Raw genomic sequence first — 14,373 nt, forward strand, 5'->3', positions numbered from 1 at the left:
GTCATTTCTTCATGCGCAGTGGTCAACGCGGCGATCTCTAGTTGCCAAGAGCACTTTTTACTATGTGCACCCAACCAGAGTGACGGGAGGAGCACATTTCAGAAAACGTGCTCAGCTCGACGAGAAAATGCGATTTAAGCAATAAAATTAAAAATGCACCCAAAACCTAAACCAAACGTTGCAGGCGGTTATTTCTTCATGCGCAGTGGTCAACGCGGCACTCTCTAGCTGCCAAGAGCACTTTTTACTATGCGCACCCAACCAGAGTGACGGGAGGAGCACATTTCAGAAAACGTGCTCAGCTCGTCGAGAAAATGCGATTTAAGCAATAAAATTAAAAATGCACCTAAAACCTAAACCAAAAGTTGCAGGTGGTTATTTCTTCATGCGCAGCAGTCAACGCGGCACTCTCTAGCTGCCAAGAGCACTTTTTACTATGCGCACCCAACAAGAGTGACGGGAGGAGCACATTTCAGAAAACGTGCTCAGCTCGTCCAGAAAATGCGATTTAAGCAATAAAATTAAAAATGAACCCAAAACCTAAACCAAACGTTGCAGGTGGTTATTTCTTCATGCGCAGTGGTCAACGCGGCACTCTCTAGCTGCCAAGAGCACTTTTTACTATGCGCACCCAACCAGAGTGACGGGAGGAGCACATTTCAGAAAACGTGCTCAGCTCGTCGAGAAAATGCGATTTAAGCAATAAAATTAAAAATGCACCTAAAACCTAAACCATACGTTGCAGGTGGTTATTTCTTCATGCGCAGTGGTCAACGCGGCACTCTCTAGCTGCCAAGAGCACTTTTTACTATGCGCACCCAACAAGAGTGACGGGAGGAGCACATTTCAGAAAACGTGCTCAGCTCGTCGAGAAAATGCGATTTAAGCAATAAAATTAAAAATGCACCTAAAACCTAAACCAAACGTTGCAGGCGGTTATTTCTTCATGCGCAGTGGTCAACGCGGCACTCTCTAGCTGCCAAGAGCACTTTTTACTATGCGCACCCAACCAGAGTGACGGGAGGAGCACATTTCAGAAAACGTGCTCAGCTCGTCGAGAAAATGTGATTTAAGCAATAAAATTAAAAATGCACCCAAAACCTAAACCAAACGTTGCAGATGGTCATTTCTTCATGCGCAGTGGTCAACGCGGCACTCTCTAGCTGCCAAGAGCACTTTTTACTATGCGCACCCAACAAGAGTGACGGGAGGAGCACATTTCAGAAAACGTGCTCAGCTCGTCGAGAAAATGCGATTTAAGCAATGAAATTAAAAATGCACCCAAAACCTAAACCAAACGTTGCAGGTGGTTATTTCTTCATGCGCAGTGGTCAACGCGGCACTCTCTAGCTGCCAAGAGCACTTTTTACTATGCGCACCCAACCAGAGTGACGGGAGGAGCACATTTCAGAAAACGTGCTCAGCTCGTCGAGACAATGCGATTTAAGCAATAAAATTAAAAATGCACCCAAACCCTAAACCAAACGTTGCAGATGGTCATTTCTTCATGCGCAGTGGTCAACGCGGCACTCTCTAGCTGCCAAGAGCACTTTTTACTATGCGCACCCGACCAGAGTGACGGGAGGAGCACATTTCAGAAAACGTGCTCAGCTCGTCGAGAAAATGCGATTTAAGCAATAAAATTAAAAATGCACCCAAAACCTAAACCAAACGTTGCAGGTGGTTATTTCTTCATGCGCAGTGGTCAACGCGGCACTCTCTAGCTGCCAAGAGCACTTTTTACTATGCGCACCCAACCAGAGTGACGGGAGGAGCACATTTCAGAAAACGTGCTCAGTTCGTCGAGAAAATGCGATTTAAGCAATAAAATTAAAAATGCACCTAAAACCTAAACCAAACGTTGGGGGTGGTTATTTCTTGATGTGCAGCAGTCAACGCGGCACTCTCTAGCTGCCAAGAGCACTTTTTACTATGCGCACCCAACCAGAGTGACGGGAGGAGCACATTTCAGAAAACGTGCTCAGCTCGTCGAGAAAATGCGATTTAAGCAATCAAATTAAAAATGCACCTAAAACCTAAAACAAACGTTGCACGTGGTTATTTCTTCATGCGCAGTGGTCAACGCGGCACTCTCTAGCTGCCAAGAGCACTTTTTACTATGCGCACCCAACCAGAGTGACGGGAGGAGCACATTTCAGAAAACGTGCTCAGCTCGTCGAGAAAATGCGATTTAAGCAATAAAATTAAAAATGCACCCAAAACCTAAACCAAACGTTGCAGATGGTCATTTCTTCATGCGCAGTGGTCAACGCGGCACTCTCTAGCTGCCAAGAGCACTTTTTACTATGCGCACCCGACCAGAGTGACGGGAGGAGCACATTTCAGAAAACGTGCTCAGTTCGACGAGAAAATGCGATTTAAGCAATAAAATTAAAAATGCACCCACAACCTAAAACAATCGTTGCACGTGGTTATTTCTTCATGCGCAGTGGTCAACGCGGCACTCTCTAGCTGCCAAGAGCACTTTTTACTATGTGCACCCAACCAGAGTGACGGGAGGAGCACATTTCAGAAAACGTGCTCAGCTCGTCGAGAAAATGCGATTTAAGCAATAAAATTAAAAATGCACCCAAAACCTAAACAAAACGTTGCAGGTGGTCATTTCTTCATGCGCAGTGGTCAACGCGGCACTCTCGAGCTGCCAAGAGCACTTTTTACTATGCACACCCAACCAGAGTGACGGGAGGAGCACATTTCAGAAAACGTGCTCGGCTCGTCGAGAAAATGCGATTTAAGCAATAAAATTAAAAATGCACCTAAAACGTAAACCAAACGTTGCAGGTGGTTATTTCTTCATGCGCAGCAGACAACGCGGCACTCTCTAGCTGCCAAGAGCGCTTTTTACTATGCGCACCCAACCAGAGTGACGGGAGGAGCACATTTCAGAAAACGTGCTCAGCTCGTCGAGAAAATGCGATTTAAGCAATAAAATTAAAAATGCACCTAAAACCTAAACCAAACTTGCAGGTGGTTATTTCTTCATGCGCAGTGGTCAACGCGGCACTCTCTAGCTGCCAAGAGCACCTTTTACTATGTGCACCCAACCAGAGTGACGGGAGGAGCACATTTCAGAAAACGTGCTCAGCTCGTCGAGAAAATGCGATTTAAACAATAAAATTAAAAATGCACCTAAAACCTAAACCAAACGTTGCAGATGGTCATTTCTTCATGCGCAGTGGTCAACGCGGCACTCTCTAGCTGCCAAGAGCACTTTTTACTATGCGCACCCAACCAGAGTGACGGGAGGAGCACATTTCAGAAAACGTGCTCAGCTCGTCGAGAAAATGCGATTTAAGCAATAAAATTAAAAATGCACCTAAAACCTAAACCAAACGTTGCAGATGGTCATTTCTTCATGCGCAGTGGTCAACGCGGCACTCTCTAGCTGCCAAGAGCACTTTTTACTATGCGCACCCGACCAGAGTGACGGGAGGAGCACATTTCAGAAAACGTGCTCAGTTCGACGAGAAAATGCGATTTAAGCAATAAAATTAAAAATGCACCTAAAACCTAAACCAAACGTTGCAGATGGTCATTTCTTCATGCGCAGTGGTCAACGCGGCACTCTCTAGCTGCCAAGAGCACTTTTTACTATGCGCACCCAACCAGAGTGACGGGAGGAGCACATTTCAGAAAACGTGCTCAGCTCGTCGAGAAAATGCGATTTAAGCAATAAAATTAAAAATGCACCCTGTCATGTAACATGGAGATAGAGATGGTCCAAATGGTAGAATATGGATTGTTCACAGGGATAAATTGACAGAGCTGATATTTCCAAATTTGTCCAAAAGATGGCGCCAGACCAAAACATGAGACCAAAAGAGAGGCCAGGATAAGCTAGACCAGTTAAAATAGAAAAGAGGAACACGGTGTCAGAGTGTAAGTCACGCATGGAGGCACAAATGAAATTTTTATTATGTGTTTTTTATTTTTGACTTTTTTGCTTGGCTAAAAATGTACTCTGTAACCGCTTTAAGCAATATTATTTGTCAATTCGATCAAGGGACCCGTCACTGAAAATAGTGGCGTGACATAGATTGTTTGGAGAAGCACAAATGAAATGTTTATTATGTGATTTTAATTTTTTGATTTTTTTGCTTGGCTAAAAATGTACTCTGTAACCGCTTTAAAGCAATATTATTTGTCAATTCGATCAATTCATGTAACAGAAAGTAGGTCAAAGGTGAAAACAAGTCATGTAACAGAAAGTAGGTCAAAGGTGAAAACAAGTCATGTAACAGAAAGTAGGTCAAAGGTGAAAACAAGTCATGTAACAGAAAGTAGGTCAAAGGTGAAAAGGGGAAGTGAAAGGTTTTGCCACTAGCTGTGCATTTGGTGGAAAGTACTGCGTGGTCAGGGCGGAAACAGCTGCTAAAGGCCAGTCCCTCCATAGGCGTGGGATTTCTGGACAGTCCCTTCTATACGCGTGGGAGAATTGGGCAGTCTTACCCTATAGGGAAAGTACAGGAGAAAAGAAAGGGGAGGGGGGGAGACGGAGAGGTCTATAAAAGGTCCTGCTGGAGTAGCCTCAGGGCTTTTTTCCCCAAAAGAGCGCTTATACGTGAAGAGGCCCGGAGGAGTTTCAAGATTTTTTCCAAAGTCCCGAAGATCTTTGTGTGAGACGCAGGATCGCTGGACTGAAATTAACTTGGATTTACTCCCAAAAATTGGACTGGACAACTTTATAGAGAAATAGGTGAGAGGGATTTATATTTTTTATGTATTTTAGCGTGAGGGGGGAATAGTCATCGGGCCGCCGGCTTCCTCGTGGCCAGCCTGTTTCTCTAATTTGGATTTTAGAAGCAAGATCGAACTGATCACTCGACTTTGCTTCCACCAAAAATAGCACGCAACTGGTATTTACCTCTTCCCTTTTTTATGAACTGTGTTTTGCAATCGAATTGTTCTGGGATTGAATGATTTTATTAACACGGGTATCAGTGAGTGAAATTGTTCAGTTTCTGGAGTAATTGAGATTTGTAATTCTATTTCATGTTTCTTTAATAAATGTGTTTTGTATATTACTTACTTCGTTGTGCGCGGATTTGTACTAAATATGCAACCGAAGGCTCAGGCCCGCTTCCCCTTTTTGACGGGCCGCGTAAAAAGGAACTCCGAACAAGTTAGAGACTTAAATAACTTCCGTAGTTATTTGAGCCACGAGTGAATTTCGATCTGTTCGAAAGTTGTTTCGTCTGAATAAAATTAAAGGAAGTGTTTAAATCAGATTATTGGTTTTGTGTAGAACGAAAAGTTGTTTGACTATTTGAAAGGCTCAGGCCCGCTTCCCCTTTTCGTCGGGCGCGGCTCAGTTCCCCTTTTTTGACGGGCCGTGTAAAAAGTAACTCTGAGCCAGTTAGAGAATTAAATAACTTTCGTAAATATTTAAAGGAGGAGTGGATTTCGTTAGAAGTGAATTGTTGGAAATTTACTTCTTCTAAATAAATTAACGACGACGGCTGAAATAAATCAGTGGAGTTGGAGGAGAATAAAAATATTTCAATTGTCCGTCGGGCGCGGCTCAGTTCCCCTTTTTTGACGGGCCGTGTAAAAAGTAACTCTGAGCAAGTTAGAGAATTAAATAACTTTCGTAAATATTTAACGGAAGAGTTGAGTTCGTTGAAAGTGAATTCGGTTGAGAATTTACTTCCTTTAAATAACATACCGACGATGATTAAAATAAATCAGGGAAGTTGGTGGAGGATAAAAACATTTCGATTGTCCGTCGGGCGCGGCCCAGTTCCCCTTTTGTCGGGCCGCGTCAAAAGTTAAATAGGACACGATCAAAAAATAGACTTGCCTTCCAAATTAATTATTGGGCAAATCTAAAGACAGCACGACATTTTTATTTGGTAAGAAAGTCGCTATTCTCTTCGAAGCAATTAAGTGGGGTGAAGAACTCCGACGGTCAAGTGCTAGATCTACGTATACGAAGTTAGAATTAATCATATAGGGTGCATTAATTCTCTTCTTAAATGCTATTATTGTCACGCTTTTATTAATTCGATTCTCTTTCGAATAAAAAAGTTGGTCGGCTCGCTGCATGAGCGACCAAGTGGAACGGACCCATATTAACATTTACTTCGGCGAAACTAGTGCTTGGGTGCGCTATACAAACGAATCCCTGAGGTCTTAACAAAGACATCTAAAAAATATCCGTAACGAATAAGAACTTCAAACATTAGCGGGGAGCCATCAATACGATGCGGTCACTTCGAAGTCCTGCCTCGAATTGAGTTACTCGGCACGCGCTTCGGGTGACTTGAGAGGGATTGGCGTCGTACAGAAATTAGATTGATTCCGGAGGAGTTAATTTAACTCGGGTGGTTAGATTACGGACGAATCTCCGAACCCGGCTAAAATAAACCCGTTACTGGGAAGCCTGGGGCACCTGTAATCCGAGAGGTGCGTTTGACATTTTGGCGCCCAACGAGTAGGAGGGGGGTTGTGATTAAAAGTTTAGGAAAAAAAATAAAGATAAGACAATAGAAGAACATTTATTTTTTTGTTTGATCACAGCTCCAAAACGAACCTGTGTGGAGTTTTTCAGTTTTTTCTTCCCAGAAACTGTCTTAATTCCGCTCACTGATACAAATAAATGTCAGAACGGCCTTGAGTGACATAAGTACAGTCTCTTTAAGGAATAGAGTTTCCTAGAAAAGAACCTTGATAGCACGGGAGGATTAGAACTGTATTGTGTCATAGTAAACGGTGACCGTGACCCCTCAGCACATTACTTTAAGCATGAGTAAGGAGGAGATCCTTCACAGCTTGTACTTGTATGGGGTGCTGAAAGTAATGTTTGTAGTGTACGCAGAGTATGCGGCAGAACTTGCAAGAGAAAGAGGGGCCGGTACATGGGCACGGATATTGGGTATAAATACAGAAGATGAACCAGTCGATGAGGAGCCTGCAAATGTTTTAGATTTCATGCCAAAGCCAAGGCCAAAGAGAAGGCAACCAATTAGGAGACCGTTAGAAGAGAGGCCTTTTTATTTTGAAAGATAAAAAGAGAAGACTTGTCTCCCCTCTTCCTTTTCCTTTTTCTTTCTCATTCAATTCTCCCTTACAAAATTTTTTTTTTTTTGTTCCTGGACACTTGTGTCGACCACAAATTTTTTTGTTCCCGGACACTTGTGTCGATTACAAATTTTTTTGTTTTTGGACACCTGTGTGGATTACAACATTTTTGTTCCCGAACACTTGTGTCGATTACAAATTTTTTTGTTTTTGGACACCTGTGTGGATTACAACATTTTTGTTCCCGGACACTTGTGTCGATTACAAATTTTTTTTGTTTTTGGACACCTGTGTGGATTACAACATTTTTGTTCCCGGACACTTGTGTCGATTACAAATTTTTTTGTTTTTGGACACCTGTGTGGATTACAACATTTTTGTTCCCGGACACCTGTGTGGATTACAACATTTTTGTTCCCGGACACTTGTGTCGATTACAAATTTTTTTTTTTTTTTTTTGGACACCTGTGTGGATTACAACATTTTTGTTCCCGGACACTTGTGTCGATTACAAATTTTTTTTGTTTTTGGACACCTGTGTGGATTACAACATTTTTGTTCCCGGACACTTGTGTCGATTACAAATTTTTTTGTTTTTGGACACCTGTGTGGATTACAACATTTTCCCGGACACTTGTGTCGATTACAAATTTTTTTGTTTTTGGACACCTGTGTGGATTACAAGGATTTTTGTTCCCGGACGCATCAGAGGATTACAGATTTTTGTCCGCTGAACTCACAAAAGGATTTTTCTTTTTTCCGCCTTTTTTTTCTTTTTTCTTTTTTCCTGCTGTTGAAGACTACAGTAAAGGCTGACCAGGAGTAGTAACTATACTTACTCTCCAGGCAGAAGAAAAACAGCCAAGATAATTCTTTTAAGGCTTGTATGGTACATGATTCTTAACTGTTGGAGACCTTCTGTGACTTACAGGTTCCCAAGAATTGAAAGGCTGAGTGGCTTCGGGCTGATGATTAGTCGTCATTTCCTGTTCGCTACAATAACGTTTGAATTAGAATTTGCAATTGAATGTACCCTTGTTAGAATTTCCTGTCAGTAGAAAACCTGGTGGGGAAGAAGGAAAAAGAAAAAGAAGTGCATCCCACCGTTGAGAGCATCAATAAGCGAGGCAAAAGTTCTCATATTGGTGTTCTGAGTAGAGGCGACGCAAAGGGCGCCGCTGAGTAACTAAGAGCTGAATCGACCCTGTTCCGAATGCGCACGGAAAGGCTTCGAAAGGAGACAGCTCGACCCTACAACTAGAGAAACTGCTACTCATTGAAAGGATGGCTAGCGGTGGAAGGAGATTGGATCCCGAACCTGGAAATCCTATGAAAGGAACCGGAAAGGAGGGGTCTAATCCAGACTTTCCAAGACGACATGAAGAACCAGCATGTGTAATATTGTATGGAGGAGGCTTAGAGAAGTGGCCTCAGAAATGGACTGAGTACATAGTGGGATCAAACCCGTCGATAGAGGCAGGATGCCTCTCAACGCGGATGAAGAGAAGCCCTATGAATGGACTCTTTACACCGATGGGTCAAAAAAGGAAGGAGAGCAGAATGCCCACTGGGGTTTTGTTCTGAAGCAAAATGGAGTGGAGCGTTGCCGCCGCAAAGGAAAGACACCCGGCAGCGCGCAAACAGGAGAGGCCACGGCAGTGTTGGAAGGACTGTTAGAAAAAAAAAAAAAATCACGCTGGACGCGTAAGACTTATAACTGATAGTCATTATTGTGAGCAAGCTCTCAAATTCGATCTAGCCATTTGGGAAGAGAATGGCTTCGAGGGCGCGAAAGGAAAACTAGTGGCCCACTATGAAGTGTGGAGAAAGATAGCCGAGTTACGGCTAAATTTGAGTTTGGATGTGGTTCACCAGAAATCTCATGTGGAAGAAGGAGCTTATTGGAGAGGTAATAACGAAGTTGATTGATACGTCCAGAAAAGAAGAATAAAAGTTGTAGGAGCAGAAAAATGGGACAAGACCCCTCGCGGAAAAGTGGTCCCAGATGAGAGCGTGAGGCAAGTCGTGTCGGCAGTGCATGAAGCACTAGGCCACGCGGGTCCACTGCCTACGCGAAAAAAAGTTAGAGATGCTGGAACTCTGGGTCCCTGACCGGACGATTCGTGCGGTCCTGCGGGATTGTAATCCGTGCAACAAAAACAACGCAGGGCGAAGAGGACGACGCACGGATGGATTGAAGATTAGGAGTACTGTGCCGTGGGGCTCGGTTTGTATGGACGTAGCTGGCCCCATGGGAATAAGTGGCGCAAAGGGTGAGAAATACCTTGTTGTGCTGGTTGACTCGATGTCAGGACACGTCGGGCTGAAAGCAGTGAGGAAAGCCAATGCAAACAGTGTGATCAAGACACTAGAAGATGGGTGCATGTGGCTAGGAATCCCAAAAGAGTGGAGTACTAAATTGCTTGATTTGGTTGCAGACCTAAACGGGAGGAGCAGAAGCAGCCGGCCCTCCCCGTCCGAATAACTGAACCAACGACTTTTTGTGTCACAAGAAGTGGGCAGAACCCAAGACGGCTGTCCCAGAATAAAGAGAAGTGTCGGATCAGCGTTGGACAGAAGGTGTGGATCAAGTCGAGGGACCTGAACAGCAACACTGCAGTGAAGGCCAAGTACGACTGCTCGGACATAGTTAGTGAAGTTTTGGATAGAAACACAGTACGACTAAAGAAGAAAGGTATCCAAGGAGTTGAACAGCTGAAGCCGTTATCGGCTAACCCGAGTCAAGCCAAGAAGTAATTTAAATAACATATGGCAACGGACCACGGAACAATCCCAGCCTTCGTGCGCATGGCCGCACACAAAGGTGCGGTCATCGTAAGAAGAACACCAAATGGGATCCAGACCGGAAGGGCCCTAAATCTGGTGAGATTGGCCAAGCGGGGTTGCACACCCGGTGGACCAGAACATTTTCACTGGACATGGGTCAACGAAGCTTGTGTCATTTGTTTGACACCCAACCTGTTGCCTACTATGTGGTCGGGAGTAGGCTTCATGATGCCACCTGTACTGACCACCGAAGTAAGAGAGCTGGAATTTGCCCAGAGAAATGAGGACAAGCTTCCAGTCAAAGTATTAGATGCCATGGTATGCCACCAGTGTCGAATTACCATCTTGGCACGAATAGTGTTCTTTTTACAGTGGGAGATCGGACCAACTACGGATGTACGGGCTCGACAAATTAGCTCGTGCACGTGTGTTTGGGACGGCGATGAGCTGAAATATTGCCTCATGTGTTTAGATCGCATGGCAAGAGGAAAATTATTGAAAGTCGGAGAAGCAGAGGGATGGCAAATCACCAGGGCAATGACCCCCCTGGCGACCCTCTATCCAGTGTTGGGAGGAGCGTCTTGGCCGGCATATGATAATAATCAGGCCATGAAGAACCTTTATCTGGCCTTGGGCCATTGTTGGCCTTGGCCAAGGCCAGTCGGCCGGCCTGCCCCCGACAGTTATACAGAAAAGGCCGACGAAATAGCCTTGTTTGCAGTCCTTGGGGACCTGCTTGAGGGACCTTGGAGGCCCATGACCTGGGCTCGGTCTATAGCCCAGTTGTTGGCGTGCAAGGACGCACCATTGGTCAAAGTGGAGGCAGCCCCTGCGGAAACAAGCCCGACCGTGAGCAACATGTACTGCTATCGAAGTGTTTTGGACACAAGTAACAAAGACTTTCAGTATGTGACCAAAAAGGGAATATACTGTTTTGCCCCTGGGAATAAAGTCGGATCAGTCCTTATAGTGAATGAGGGTGAAGCAGCACTGGTAGGGATTACAGTGAAAATGGCCATCATTCCTTACGAAGGAATATATTCACTGGGAATCAAATTGGAGGCCAAAAGGCTTAGCCAATTTGTAGCCATAAGAAACACCGGGTCCCAGATACGGGATATTCTTAGGGAACAAATACAAACGAGAAAGGAGCACGGCACAGTAGCGGAGATAGAACCTCAAGAAAAGGCCAAGGAGACAGATGACCTTGACCGGTCGGAAGCGAGAGAATGGGATAAAGGTCCCAGCCAGGAGTTGGCACAGGGATGTCCAGCTGGAGGAAGCATGTTCCAATCGGTGGTGACGGAGGAAAATTCAACCACTTCTCTCCCGCCAGAAGCAGGAGCCCAAGTGGAAATTCAAACAACTTCTCTCCCGCCAGAACCAGAAGTCCGAGTGGAAAGTCAACCCACTTCACTCCTGCCAGAAGCAAAAGTCCAGGAGGGAAACTTATCATGTCCAAAAGCGGAGGGCGGTGGCGTAAGTGACCAACCCAGGAGGATTCTACAAGACTGGACCCCTTTTGATTGGACGAAGTTGTATCCGGCAAATTGCCCTACTCCTGGCTGCGACGGGAGCGGTAGCGCCCGACCAGGGGCAACACACCACCGCTCATTTAGAGCTTGCCCGGTGTATGTGGGGAGCCTCGAGGTGTGTCCCACGCCTGGATGTGATGGAAAAGGAAACACCAGATGGGGTCCGGAGCGTCACCGCACCCTTAAGACATGTCCAGTGCTGGCAGAAATGAAGCGCAAAGCCTCCGAAACCAGGAAACAAGCCGGTAGCCAAGAGAACAACATGTCGAATGACGCGGTAGACACCAGGCCCGAGGAACGAGGTCCGTCTGCATCTGATAAGCCCGCTGGATGTGGATGCAGCTCCTTCTGAGTCTGAGGACGACGATGAGGCTCGAGACGGAGGACGCGGGAGCGAGGCTGAAAATGAGGAGGCAGATGTCGAGAGTGTGGCCACGGGGCGTTCAACACCGGAGCTGAGAGCCCTCGCCGTGGAGAACCACGCTGACGACGACAACGCTGCTAGTCGGTTGTCGCGCCTGATCAACGCCCTCGCAGAGATCGCCAGACAAGGTGATATGGCGGCGGCCTGCCCTACTTCAACAACCGCTGAGGTCGTGAGTATCTCAGACGGAGACGACGACATGACTGCCTAGCTCGTAACGGGGGAGGGAGTGAGCAGAGAAAATTTATACCTGTTTTTCAATCCAAGGAGGGGGTGTCATGTAACATGGAGATAGAGATGGTCCAAATGGTAGAATATGGATTGTTCACAGGGATAAATTGACAGAGCTGATATTTCCAAATTTGTCCAAAAGATGGCGCCAGACCAAAACATGAGACCAAAAGAGAGGCCAGGATAAGCTAGACCAGTTAAAATAGAAAAGAGGAACACGGTGTCAGAGTGTAAGTCACGCATGGAGGCACAAATGAAATTTTTATTATGTGTTTTTTATTTTTGACTTTTTTGCTTGGCTAAAAATGTACTCTGTAACCGCTTTAAGCAATATTATTTGTCAATTCGATCAAGGGACCCGTCACTGAAAATAGTGGCGTGACATAGATTGTTTGGAGAAGCACAAATGAAATGTTTATTATGTGATTTTAATTTTTTGATTTTTTTGCTTGGCTAAAAATGTACTCTGTAACCGCTTTAAAGCAATATTATTTGTCAATTCGATCAATTCATGTAACAGAAAGTAGGTCAAAGGTGAAAACAAGTCATGTAACAGAAAGTAGGTCAAAGGTGAAAACAAGTCATGTAACAGAAAGTAGGTCAAAGGTGAAAACAAGTCATGTAACAGAAAGTAGGTCAAAGGTGAAAAGGGGAAGTGAAAGGTTTTGCCACTAGCTGTGCATTTGGTGGAAAGTACTGCGTGGTCAGGGCGGAAACAGCTGCTAAAGGCCAGTCCCTCCATAGGCGTGGGATTTCTGGACAGTCCCTTCTATACGCGTGGGAGAATTGGGCAGTCTTACCCTATAGGGAAAGTACAGGAGAAAAGAAAGGGGAGGGGGGGAGACGGAGAGGTCTATAAAAGGTCCTGCTGGAGTAGCCTCAGGGCTTTTTTCCCCAAAAGAGCGCTTATACGTGAAGAGGCCCGGAGGAGTTTCAAGATTTTTTCCAAAGTCCCGAAGATCTTTGTGTGAGACGCAGGATCGCTGGACTGAAATTAACTTGGATTTACTCCCAAAAATTGGACTGGACAACTTTATAGAGAAATAGGTGAGAGGGATTTATATTTTTTATGTATTTTAGCGTGAGGGGGGAATAGTCATCGGGCCGCCGGCTTCCTCGTGGCCAGCCTGTTTCTCTAATTTGGATTTTAGAAGCAAGATCGAACTGATCACTCGACTTTGCTTCCACCAAAAATAGCACGCAACTGGTATTTACCTCTTCCCTTTTTTATGAACTGTGTTTTGCAATCGAATTGTTCTGGGATTGAATGATTTTATTAACACGGGTATCAGTGAGTGAAATTGTTCAGTTTCTGGAGTAATTGAGATTTGTAATTCTATTTCATGTTTCTTTAATAAATGTGTTTTGTATATTACTTACTTCGTTGTGCGCGGATTTGTACTAAATATGCAACCGAAGGCTCAGGCCCGCTTCCCCTTTTTGACGGGCCGCGTAAAAAGGAACTCCGAACAAGTTAGAGACTTAAATAACTTCCGTAGTTATTTGAGCCACGAGTGAATTTCGATCTGTTCGAAAGTTGTTTCGTCTGAATAAAATTAAAGGAAGTGTTTAAATCAGATTATTGGTTTTGTGTAGAACGAAAAGTTGTTTGACTATTTGAAAGGCTCAGGCCCGCTTCCCCTTTTCGTCGGGCGCGGCTCAGTTCCCCTTTTTTGACGGGCCGTGTAAAAAGTAACTCTGAGCCAGTTAGAGAATTAAATAACTTTCGTAAATATTTAAAGGAGGAGTGGATTTCGTTAGAAGTGAATTGTTGGAAATTTACTTCTTCTAAATAAATTAACGACGACGGCTGAAATAAATCAGTGGAGTTGGAGGAGAATAAAAATATTTCAATTGTCCGTCGGGCGCGGCTCAGTTCCCCTTTTTTGACGGGCCGTGTAAAAAGTAACTCTGAGCAAGTTAGAGAATTAAATAACTTTCGTAAATATTTAACGGAAGAGTTGAGTTCGTTGAAAGTGAATTCGGTTGAGAATTTACTTCCTTTAAATAACATACCGACGATGATTAAAATAAATCAGGGAAGTTGGTGGAGGATAAAAACATTTCGATTGTCCGTCGGGCGCGGCCCAGTTCCCCTTTTGTCGGGCCGCGTCAAAAGTTAAATAGGACACGATCAAAAAATAGACTTGCCTTCCAAATTAATTATTGGGCAAATCTAAAGACAGCACGACATTTTTATTTGGTAAGAAAGTCGCTATTCTCTTCGAAGCAATTAAGTGGGGTGAAGAACTCCGACGGTCAAGTGCTAGATCTACGTATACGAAGTTAGAATTAATCATATAGGGTGCATTAATTCTCTTCTTAAATGCTATTATTGTCACGCTTTTATTAATT

General features: G+C 44.5%; 1 long non-coding RNA gene across 1 annotated transcript; it reads right to left on the minus strand.

Annotated features, from left to right (window-relative positions):
• Positions 1–7,515: 7,515 nt before the first annotated feature.
• Positions 7,516–7,804, minus strand: LOC137840970 (uncharacterized). Its single transcript, XR_011088215.1, has 2 exons — positions 7,711–7,804; positions 7,516–7,645 (listed from the first exon to the last, which is right to left on the minus strand). It is a non-coding gene; the product is annotated as an uncharacterized lncRNA (long non-coding RNA).
• Positions 7,805–14,373: the final 6,569 nt, after the last annotated feature.

This window comes from Syngnathus scovelli, chromosome 15 (assembly GCF_024217435.2).
Source record: "Syngnathus scovelli strain Florida chromosome 15, RoL_Ssco_1.2, whole genome shotgun sequence".
Lineage (NCBI taxonomy): Eukaryota > Metazoa > Chordata > Actinopteri > Syngnathiformes > Syngnathidae > Syngnathus > Syngnathus scovelli.